At 43.0% G+C, this 12649-nt stretch overlaps 1 pseudogene; it reads left to right on the top strand.

Moving 5' to 3' along the window:
• The window catches only part of LOC144773730 (large ribosomal subunit protein bL33m pseudogene), a 78733-nt pseudogene extending 66900 nt beyond the window's left edge, over window positions 1-11833 (top strand).
• Window positions 11834-12649: the final 816 nt, after the last annotated feature.

Here is a 12649-nt window from a genome sequence, read left to right as displayed (position 1 = left end):
ACGGCTGGCCGTAACACCAGTAGTCAATAAATTGTGGCTTGCATCATCATAACATTGACTTAGCAAAGTTCAAAAGCAACAGCCGATGAAAACAGAATACACAGTTCTTGTACGAGTATTAAACAAGATAGCATACAATACAGGCTTTGGATAGTTCTAGAATATAATGTCACTGTTATATCACTAACAAACATTTAGGTATATCTAGAGTAACATCGTAAACATCAGGGCATCCAATGTATCATCTAGAACTCAGAGCATAAAATACCACCCAGAGGTTGACATGTAAGTGTGGCATAATTACTCTATTGTTAGGCAAGCCAATTGTGCATAGCTAGAATCAAGTTCATTTAGGCCATTGTGTATGGAATCAAAACGGGTCATTCATTTTGCCTCGCGCACATTTAGAATGGATACAATATTCCCACCCTGGGGCCCCAGGGTGGGTTTTTCAAGGACAACCCATCGGAGGTCCTCAGCCGTGTGTCCTGCACTTTTGTAATGCTCCACTAATGGCGCACCTTGTGTGTCACACCTTATTCTACTACAATATTGTAGTATTCTTGCTTTGATTTTTTGTTGTGTTTGACCAATATAAATGGAGCCGCATGGGCAGACGATGCCATAAATTACATTATTAGTGTTGCAGTTGGTAAATGCTTGTAATTCTATCTGATGGTGTTTGAAAATGAATTTCTTAGTTTGGATGGTCAATCCGCATGCCTTACGGTTCCCACATCTGTAATGCCCCCTATGGGTAGGGAGGTTCCAGAGTGTTTGTATAGATGGTTGTGTTGGCTTGTCTAGATAGGAGCATACTACATGGTCTTTAACACATTTCACTCTCTTGAAAGCATGCATCGGTGGATGAGGTTGAGCAATGTCATCTGAGATTATGGACCAGTTTTTGTTAATGATTTTCTTGATAACATGACTTTGTGTATTAAATGTAGTCATGCATACCATTCTGTTCAGCACTCGATCACTCTTATCCTTGGTCATGAGTAGTGATTCCCGTGGACTGTACCAAGCTCTCTTGGAGGCTCTTTTGACCAGACGACGTGGGTAGCCTCTCTCTAAAAGACGTTGGCTCAGGATATCTGCTTCCAACATGTAGTCACTTTTCTTTGAACATTTACGGCGGATCCTAAAGAATTGGCCCGCCGGTAAGTTGTCCCTTAGGCTATGGGGGTGGTGGCTGCTGTAGCGCAATAACGAGTTGCATTCTGCAGGTTTGTGGTATAGGGTGGTGTGTAATTTTGCATCCTTGTGGTAGATCATAATGTCTAGGAAACCGACCCGATGACTGTCAGAATGCATCGTGAACTGAATATCCTTGCTCTGTTTATTAAGCCACTCATGGAATGCTTGTAATTCCGCAGCTGTTCCCGTCCATATCACAAGGACATAATCGATGTACCTGCTCCATTCTGTTATTTTTGCACGATGCAGGTTTTTCGGGTTCTGGATGAGGGAACATTTGAATTCGTCCATGAAGATAATAGCCAAATCCGGAGCAAAGCCCCCATGGCTACCCCCTTTGTCTGGAGATAAAAGTTACCTTGAAATAGAAAGAAATTTTTTATCATGGCTATGGATAGAAGGTCCACAATGAAATCTGTAGGGACTGCCGCAGGTACGGGTCTATTGTCCAGAACCTTACGTATGACATCAAGGGCCAAAGCTTGAGGGAATATTTTTTACAGCAGTAGCTTTTAAACATGTAGTAGTAATATTGGCAGACTATTGCAAGCAATCTCTTGTTTCCTCACCTTGAAGTAGTGCATCATCACATAAAGCCTGAACTATCAGTGGTCATATATTTAAAAGGGCAGATGTGGAAATACACACCCTATCCTCATGTTGACCTTTATCTGATTGCTTAAAAAAGTCTATAATACAGGTCTGGGAGAGCTGGCTCCCAAAGTCGGTAACAGTTTTAGATGCATGGTCAAGGACCATTTTCACATGATCCCTACCTAATGTTGCCTTAGTATGGGCCGGCGTTTCCGCAAATCTCATCTTGTTACCATGTGATGTATCCTTTTGGGATCGAGTTTGGTTTTCTAGCACTCTTCCGCATTTTTTGTGGCTGTGCTTGTAACAGTAGCTGTAAAGATCCCCTGGGGCGACCCGACCTCATGGTATGAAGAATTACATCCAGGAACACACATCACCACAGCTGCACTCCTACTTTGGTCCTGCTGGAGCTATAAATAGAGATAAATAAAGCTAAAACAGGATAAAGAAAAATAAGAAGCGTAGCAGGCGCTTATGAGTAGGAAATTGAAATACTGCTGGCAGCAGTGAAACTACTCCAGTGAGAAATGTAGATAATTAAGTTAGTAAGTCTAGAATCACTGAAGTTGGTACGATAAATAGCCAGAGACTGAGGGGGCTGAGGTAGGTAACAGATGACCAAAGCTCCAAGCTCCAAAACTCCAAGGCTCCGTGAAACCCTAGGACCCCCCTTGGGTGATGCTGGAAGCGGGAGTGGAAGGGGAGCAAAAGAATGCAGCCATGAAATGGCAGACGTACTGTAATAAAATTAAAAATTTGAGAGCAGCAAAACTGCTGAGCAGAGCAGGGCTCCAAAGAACAGAACAGGACAAGGCCTCCACAGGGAGAGCAAGCTGCTTCGTCTGTTCCCACACCTCTTTCTTTGCTCTCCGCACTCTTTCGCTGCTCTTTTTCCACTCTCCGCCCAGACGGCTCAGGCAGTGGTGAAAAACAGCAATCTAGTCCAGCCCAACTGGCAATTCGACCCACTCAGATAGGAAAAACAATTGGTGGACCTGGCAGATCTGGCTGTGTCCTACGCCTGTGTTCTTCGGGTGCTTCCTTCGGCGGTGTCCTTTGGCTGACAGCCAACGTACAGCGTAGGGCGTAGAGCTCTCGTAGAGCGTAGAGGCAACAGTAGTTCCGACTGATTTGTGGTCTGAGTGTAAGACTGCTGTACTCTGGCCACAAGAGGATCCAATGAGGAATGTTAGGACTAATGCACTATCTCCTGCGGTAATGGAAAAATATAGAGATGAGATTAATTTTCTGAAGGTCTGAGTGCCACCAAAAGATTTGGATTGGGTTAAGATTAATCGAACAGCCAAGGAGCCAAAATAATCAGTTCATGAGTTCTATGAGAGGTTGGTACAAATGTTTCAGCAGCATTGTGGATGAGAATATCCTCAAAATAGGCATTTTTCTGTCTCAGTATATTTTGGGCCTGAAATCAATGATCAGTTTGCATATAACTCAAAGCATTATCTGCTGGCAGAATAAATTGCTTGATGAGGTTTTAAGATATACAAAGTACTGGTGTGATGATCTAGAGATTTATTTATCTATTTTATTTATTTATTTGAGTTTTCATATAGCACTGGCTAGACCCGGAGGTATCAGATACTTTACATAAAGAAACAGCATGTTACAAGTTACAAATCTTTCAATCAATCAATCAGGACATTTGTTAAGCGCGCTGCATACCCGTGAGGGTCTCAAGGCGCTGGGGGTTGGGGGATGCTGCTACTGATCGAAGAGCCAGGTCTTGAGAAGTCTTCTGAAGGCCAGTAGATCTTGGGTATGCCGTAGGTTGGTGGGGAGGGTGTTCCAGGTCTTGGCGGTGAGGTGCGGGAAGGATCTGCCACCGCTGGTCGTTCTTCGGATGCGGGGGACTGTGGCGAGGGCGAGGCCGGCGGAGCGGAGCTTGCGGGTAGGAGTGTAGAATCTGAGTCGTCTGTTGAGGTACGCTGGGCCGGCGTTGTGGAGGGCCTTGTGTGCGTGGATGAGGAGCTTGAAGGTTATCCTCTTGTTGACGGGGAGCCAGTGTAGGTCTCTCAGGTGGGGTGTGGCGTGGCTGTGGCGGGGGATGTCGAGGATCAGTTGCGCCAAGGCGTTCTGGATGCGTTGCAGCAGTCTCAGGAGCTTGGTTGACTTTCCTGAGTAGAGGGCATTTCAGTAGTCCAGCCTGCTGGTGACGAAGGCCTGGGTGACTGTTCTTCTCGTTTTGGTTGGGATCCACTTGAAGATCCTGCTGAGAATTCGGAGGGTGTTGAAGCAGGAAGAAGAGAAGGCATTGGCCTGTTTAGACATGGAGAGGGTGGAGTCGACTATGACCTCCAGGTTGCGTGAGTGGTCGGTGGGTGTTGGGGCTGTTCCCTGTTATGTCGGCCACCAGGAGTTGTCCCAGGCTGAAGGGGTGGAGCCGAGGATGAGGACTTCCATCTTTTCCAAGTTCAGCTTCAGTCGGCTGTTCTTCATTCATTCAGCGACAACCTTCGTTCCTTCGTGGAGGTTGGTTTTGGCGGTGTGAGGGTCTTTGGTGAAGGAGATGATCAGCTGGGTGTCGTCGGCGTAGGAGATGGTGTTGAGGTCGTGCTGTCTGGTGACTTGGATGAAGGGTGCCATGTAGATGTTGAACAGCGTTGGCCTTAAAGAAGAGCCCTGGGGTATGCCGAAGATGATCTCAGCAGCGGTGGAGCGGAAGGGTGGGAGGCGGACGCACTGAGTTCTGCCGGAGAGGAATAATTTCACATTAGTTACAGCATGATTATGTAGTCAAGACAGGAGTTACTAGCGAGCAAGAAAATCAAGACCCAACAAAAGACCAAGGAGAGTTGTACGACCACAGGAAGGACACAGCAGCGGAGAAAATGATGAGACATATGTCTGAAGTCCGTCTGGGTAGGTGACGACCATACCAGTGTGCCAGAGCCACTCTCCCCTATAGCTGTCGGAGCCGCTCCACCGGGAATCAGCCATGTGATTCGTGCTCAGCCGGATTAGAGTGAAGATCAGTTACTAGTGACCAAGAAAATCAAGACCTAAAAAGTACCAAGGAGAGTGGGAGACCACAGGAAGGAGACAGCAGTGTAGAAACTGATGAGGCAAACGTCTGAAGACCGGCTGGGTAGGTGACGGCCATAGCGGTGTGCCAGAGCCAATCTCCCCTATAGCTGTCGGAGCAGCTCCACCGGGAATCGGCCATGTGATTCGAGCTCAGCCGGCTCAGTGTGAAGATCAGTGTGAAGATCAGGAAGTGACCGAAGGTCATTGAGTCCAGAGACTGGCAAGTGTAGAAGACGAGGGTGGCAAGATAGGAAAGGGAATGAGGTTAGGCTGCCATGTTATAGTCAGGCAGTTGAGTCAGATTGATCTTATGGGGGCCAACATGGGGTCAGGCAAGAGATTCTGCTCCTGGTGTTCCATTCGGCCGGTCCACAGTCTCATGTGGGCATCTGCAGCTTTCATTGGTTCTCAAAGCTGGAATGTTTTCTGTAGTGTGAAAAGGGCTATGGGATGCTGAAGGCTCAAATGGAGTGCCCGTCAGGGAATAGGGGACGCCTCCTGCCACTACTGTAGAGTGACTGGCTGGTGAGAGGGTCCGGAGTTATCTCGAGGCATTATGTCAGTCACTGGCGCCATTTTGAAGTCAGGCAGCGCCGATTCCAGTTTGAATCAGAGATCGGTGGAATATATACATTGCCCTGGCAATTCACACCCGTATTTGTGCCTGCCACAGCCCCCAGATAGCCATTGCAATGCCTTCCTGGGTGGCCTGCACCAGATAAAAGAGAAATGTATATTGGCACAACCAAGGTTGGGGTTTCAGAATCCTTCTTTTATAGGGAATAAAGGGAATATGCAAGGTGTTGTTGTCACACAGATTGGTTTACAGAGTAATCAAAGAGGATTTATTCAGCCACAAGGTAGAGGCAGTGGTATACCAGTTAATACAAATTGAGTGACAGCTGTTGCTGCTATGAAGATTACACCTTGTCACATCTGTCACAGAGTTGGTAATGAGAAGAGGGAGTGTAGATATAATCCTGATAATTCAAATGAAATTGTGCAAACACAAAAAGGACTAGAGATGCAACATGTCGGAAATCCTAGATTTCATTTGAATCAAATGCCAAAACAAATGTTAATTAATTCCAGAATGCAACGCACCAAATTACTAATTCAAATCCAAATGCTTTGCAACAGCACCCATTTTTAAAAAATGATGGTTCTGACGTTTTCCAATGACGGTGCTTGGGAGGGAAGGAACATAGCATACTTGACACAGTCTTCAAGATAGATCATAGTAGTTCTCATGTAGATGCTGACGTTTATGGCGACCCCATATTAATCCTCATCGATACAGGAGCTACTCGATCTACTGTTAGAACAGTGGAATTCCCGCGCCTACCTCTCTCAGGGAAATATATCCAAGTTGTGGGAGTGACAAATAAGCAGTTTACTAATTGAGTTTTAGACATTGTCCCAGTAAAATAGGTTCATTTGGAAAAAAACACATTTGTTTGTTGTTTGCGATTAAAGTCCTGTAAATTTGTTAGGGAGAGATTTACTGTGCAAATTAAATTGTACAATATATTGCGCACTGGATGGTGTGATGTAGCTTTTCAAATGCATGATGAGGATGTGGAATACACAATAATTCAACATCAGACAGCTACATGACAGTTGAGGGATTACCTGCACATTTAAGAGACTTTACAGAAGTTTGGCATCTCACAGGGAAAGATATTGGACTAATGAAAGGTGTAGAATTAGTCTGAATTACAGTGGAGGCCAATGCACGGTATCCTAGAACACCACCTTATCATTCAACTCCTGAGACAATTGCAGGAATATCGACTGTAATAGAGGACATGTTGCAGAAAGGGATTTTGAGAGAATTAATTGGGAGCCCATGCAATGCTCCAATAATGGGTTCACAGAAGCTAAATGGAAAATTTAGAACAGTGCAGGATTGGAGCAAAGTAAATAAACGAGTGGTGCCATGTTATCCTGTGGTACCGAATCCAGCCACACTATTGTTTCAAATTCCATGTACTGCAGAATTGTTTGCAGTGATTTACCTGTAACAGGCTTTCTTCTCAGTGCCATTGCATGAAGAGAATCAGTTTCTATTCTCTTTTGCATTCCAGCAAATAGTATTTGCATGGTATTGCGTCCCACAAGTGTATACAGAAAGTCTGTCTATTTTTAACCAGATCCTGAAAAGAAATTTGGAAACATTACTGATGCCCGAAAAGTCAGTACTTGTACAACATACAGAAGATCCACTTGTAGCATAAGAGACACGAAGCTTGCAAACAGGACATTTTTGGGTTATTAAATCAGCTGGCTTACAATGGACAAACAGTGCCTCCAGGTCAATTGCAGTATAGTCAAAAAGAAGTTCAGTATCTGGGACACCAAATTGAAAAAGGAGCTACGAAAGTGTTGCCAAAGAGAGTGGAAGCCATTCTTCCAATGCTCCCACCTCAAACTCAAAAGGAAGTCAGGATGTTTTTGGGAATGGTAGGCTACTTTACACAATGGATACCAACCATCTTCCTAGTGGCAAAGCCTCTACTGAAGTTGACACACAGAGATGTGTCTTAACCAATTTGTTTAGGATAATGATTGCATGAGAGCCTTCCTACAGCTGATTAAAGATTGTTTTATGTCTCAGCACAAGGAATGCCAGATTCCCAAAAAAAATACTAGATTTCGAAATGAGAGAGAGGTTTGCGCTTTCTGGCATCACAGATGCACTGTGATGCCAGAAGGCCAGTGGCATACATTTCTGCCACCCTTGACACATCGAAGCCGGTCTTCCCAGTTGCCTTAAAGCAGTTGCTGTGCTAAACACTAGCTTGGAAAAGAGTAAGAACATAGTGATAGGATGCCCTTTAACTGCTATGATCCCACACTCTTAGGAGCTTCGATTGACTAGAACGAAAACTCAGTAAATGGCCCATAATCAGTTGACTAGGTATGAACAGACTATTTTGTCTACAGATGATGTTATTTTAAAGAGATGTCAAATATTGACTCCATCAACTCTTCTGTCAATTAATGATATTGTTTGTGATGATATTGAACATGATTGTCTAGATGCCACAGATGTATGCACCAAGCCAAGGCCTGAAATTACTGATGAACCCCGAATGAGCTTCATCATGTTCTTTTTGTAGATGGCTCATGTTTCAGAAGCAATGAGGACACATTCTAAAGGCATTCAGCTACACACATAGAAGGAGGTAAACGCCTCATAGGAGTGTTTTAATAATCCTGCCTGCAACTGAGGCACCATGGTGTATGGCCACCTATATTGTTACTAGACTGCCAAAATGACACCAGTGCAGCCACAAAGGAAAGGAATGCACCGTATGTCTTAAATATGGTGCATTCCTGCCCTTTCACTATGGTGTAGGGTAGCACAGCAAGTTACCTTGCTGTGCTGCCTTATGCCAAAATGCAGTTTAATGAGGCCCCTGGTGTCTTAGAAAATTTTGGAAAGGGAGATTACAATGGCATTTCTAAAGCTGGGTTAATGTAGATAATAATAATAGGGCTTTGCTTCAGGTTTCTGTACACATTATTCTTGAGCTGTAGATATTTTCTGCATAAACAGGGGGAAAAGGAAATTCAAAAGAGATCAAAATAGGATGTGGTACTAAATGGTATCATGAGTGATGAATACATGAAATCACTCAGATTACGGGGTCAAAAAAGGAAAAGGCAAGGCTCAACCGATGATGAGAGTGCCCCTTGAATGATTTCACATTTTAAATGACTTTAGTGTGATGGTTAAGAAAATCATCAGATGGGGGTATTCTCAGCAAGGAAAATTGGCATATAAAAAGAATTAACAACAATGCTAACTTGCATTAAGTATTAACACAAAAATGACATTTTAAAATGACACATAGACAAATTGTGCAAAATGCACCAAGCATTCATTTTTAACCGTAGGCCTCAACTAGATTTTCCCTTAACAAACAGATGTTCTTTAGGGAATGCTGAACCATACATAAATGTATTATAATAGCTTGACCTTAATGTGACTTGCTTAGATGTCATGACTTCAGAATGTGCTGAGTTTATAAACTGTATTCCTTTCTTAAGCTACATATTCACGATGAACTAAGCTGAACTTCCTGCTTTATCACATATTTTTATGATGCTGAATACAGAATTGAGAATTTAACAATAAACGTCTGCTTGTAAGAAATGTGAATGCCATTACTTAACTAGAGATCTGTAAGCAAATGTTTCTGTACTCAGTGTAGTTCATTGTTCCACCATGAAACACTGAATAAATGACAGCATAGACACTGCAGTAGTCTTCCCTTAGGTCTAAGGTTTGGCATTCCGAGGTATACAAATGTCTAGTACGGTTGGATACAAATTGATAGTGGATCATGAACTCCATGTGTTTACCATGAGAAAGGAAGAGCGAAGCTGCTCACCATCAAGATGACTTCTCATTTGACAGGAGTGACCAGATCCACAACTTTGTTGTTAGCATGTTCTCATGTCTTTTATATTAGTGCTTGTTTCTAGTTCTAGTCTCGAGAACAAGAGGTCCTAAGGTGAAAATTTATAACACATTCAATAAAAATATAGTCTTGAATCAGTACTATATTTCGTTTTCAGTACCCAGCCGGGACAGAAAGTTTTATTCAATATATTTTTCAATTTTGGCGACCACAAGGAGGGTCGAATACAAGCATTGGATAGGGTACAAGCCTGCACCTATCTAAGAGTGAGTGGTCAAACAATAAAGGAAAGGATAGAAATCAGAAAGAACAAACAATATCAGGCAAGAACAGACATAGGAGCCAATTGTCTCTTGCTACTTAAATAAATAATAAAGCAAGTTCAGACACACAACCTCTGTAACAAATGGTCACAATGGATATATTACAGGGTTGTTTAGATGGTCGACGTTTCGGTCCCCTGGCTCCTAATGAACCGGGACCATCATCAGGACTCAAATTTAGTTGCCTGTTGCAAATATCAAAGCTCCTCTCATGGTCACAGGTAACGACACCACGGATTTCCGTGGTGTCGTCACCTGTGACCATCGAGTCCATCGACGCCCGGGATTGAGCCCCATTGTGGAAGTTTCACGGCTACACCCAAACTAACACCAGTATTATCTGGAACAACACTGCCCAACGTTGATCATACCTTCAACGGGCACTAATTCCCCCCGCGAGGAGAAATTGAAGAAGGAATTTCAAGCCCTCGCAACACACTCGTGTCCTAACACGACTACGAGAGGAGCTTTGATATTTGCAACAGGCAACTAAATTTAAGTCCTGATGATGGTCCCGGTTCATTAGGAGCCAGGGGACCGAAACGTCGACCGTAATTGGAGTATCTGATTTACTAATTGAATACAAGGACAAAGAAAAATAATTTACTAATCTCTTAAAGAGAATAACGTTTTGAAAACGTACTTAAAACTCTCATCATTAACTAAATTTAAATTGTAAATTATGCTGATGATTGATTGGATTTGATCTAGCTTCCATTCATATATGGTGGCAAAAATACGTCACCTTGATGAAGAAGCTATAGCGTGGAGTTGGAGTCAATAAGTAAAAAGGTTGAACATGTACTGGAGAGTAAATTTGGACGCTTTCAATGGTCACTGTAGCCTGCCCTGGCAGACTATGACAAACATCATTAATATTATAACCTTGTTTTGATTTTTTAAAGATTCCATTTACTTTAAAAAAACTGTTTTGGGAATTGAACTAAAAAAACATGCAAAGAGGGATATCAACACTTAAATCCAATTAACAAAAAAGAAACGTTCTATTTGCAAACCTGCTTGTCTTCTGTCCAGGTCCGTTGCTAGAAGAATACGGTTTGGGCGTCATGGCCCCAAGTAACAGAAAACAAAGGTAGACTTTTAGTTGGGGCTGTTTTTTGTTTTGCTGCCTTTGGAAAATGTTGGGGAAAATGCTGCTATTTTAGTGAGATTTAAAACTATACACTGCATTTTTGCTATTGACTAATTATATAAATATTATCCCTGAGCATTTCTAGGGGAACCCATTATTTTAAACAACATCAAAAGTGAATGTTACGTGAAAGAAATTAAACAAAAGCAGAGGTGGTTGTTAGTGTTCTCTCCAAGGTACTGTGAAATTAGCATGCATACATCATTAAGCTAGTATGGTAAAAAAACAGCCTTGCCCTGTTTATGTGTCTGGCCCAAGAGTCATTGCTGAGGTTGTAGAATAAACTGATGGACTCTCTGTCAGCTGCACTCCAGGACGTAATACGGCCCTATGAGTTCAAAACTAGCCGAATGGAGGTAGTAAGTGCAGTAAAAATAAAACGTGTCAGAAACCCTAACAAGGTGAACAATTCTACACAACAGCCATTATAATTTTTACTGTTGGGTAGATTTTAGCTATGGCATCTAATCACACCTTTACAATTTAAAGGTATGCTCATAATAAATGCAGCATTGGAATCTGGAGGCCACTAACACAGTGCATTTTCCTGGGGACAGCCTCCTTTGTGTCTTGCCATCAGTACCATCCCCACGTCAAGGGTGATCTAGTGGGAAACTGGAGATTGTGGAACCAGCAAGGATTGTATTCAATCCTGGTCTCTGAATGTCTCTAAGGTGTGTGAGCTTCGACAATCATACCTTTTATGTCATTTGACCCGGAAGTAGTTGTCATGTTGCGCAGTGACCGTGAGGAGTAAGGAGAAAAGTGAGGCATATTTCTAACCGGCGTGAACTTTGCCAAGGCCAAAGAAAGTCCATCCTGGTACAGATGATGAGCGCAGCGGGGACAGGATACTACTACTTTGTCACAAAGCGGGGCCGACTAAAGGATAAGCTGGTGCTCTGGAAACTTGACCCAGTCGTGAAGCAACATGTCCTCTTCTTTGAAAAGAAAAAGATCCGCTCCGTGTAAAAAGCCGCCACTTGGACACGGACTCCTGGTTGGAAACCCAGCCAGTTCTTGCAGCAGGGTGTATGGAGAAGATAGGAAACAGACTGAGGCAGCAGGCTCCTTAAATTCCAGCCCATTGGGAAAGCAAACAATGCAAGGAACGAAAGGTCCCTTGCATCAATTTGTATCCATCACTTGCTATTTTTGTAACACTGAGTAATTTCATTAAAATAGCTCATCATGAAAAAAAACAACCTTTTATGTCATTGGGCTTCTGTATATTTTTGCAAGATTGGAAGAACTTGTAATCATGTTTAAATCTCGTCATAGTAGTGTGATAAGAAAACTGGACTGAAACCCAACTTACACACACATTGGATATTATAACTTTGAAGACTGCAGCCAGTCTCTCGGTTTACTCACCAAACTGTAGTATAGTGCTGAAGTCAAGAGCCTGGTAACACATAATCTTTTATTTCGGTTTTTGTTCTTTCACTTCACCAGATTGTCTCATCTTGTGCAAATATGGGGCCAAATGTACTAAAAAAATGTAAGGTCACAAACAGTCCAAATAGCTGTTTTCAACTGAAAAAAACATATTTTTACTATGTACTAAACCCATTTTAGGAATCAATTAAATGTTATCAACTCCTAAAATGGGTGTCTGACTCCATGTAAATACAGTATTTAGAAGGGTGTATTGTAGACATCACCTCCGAATACCAAATTGATATGAGTGGTAGAATTGTTTTGCTATCAAAATCCGGTATCAGAGCATTAAGGGGTCTATTACGATGGCTCCACCAGCCACCGCAATTGCCAAAGGGGCCGCCCGCCATGAGTGCAGCGGTCCCGCTGTACCAATTAGGATGCCCCACCACACTGGGGGCGCATCCCGCATTTCTAACATTGCGGCAGGCGGTGCTGTCAGCAGCACCCACCGCAAT

Source organism: Lissotriton helveticus, chromosome 8, assembly GCF_964261635.1.
Source record: "Lissotriton helveticus chromosome 8, aLisHel1.1, whole genome shotgun sequence".
Lineage (NCBI taxonomy): Eukaryota > Metazoa > Chordata > Amphibia > Caudata > Salamandridae > Lissotriton > Lissotriton helveticus.
The sequence above is the reverse complement of the archived record's forward strand: the minus strand, read 5'-3'. Positions and strand labels throughout refer to the sequence as shown.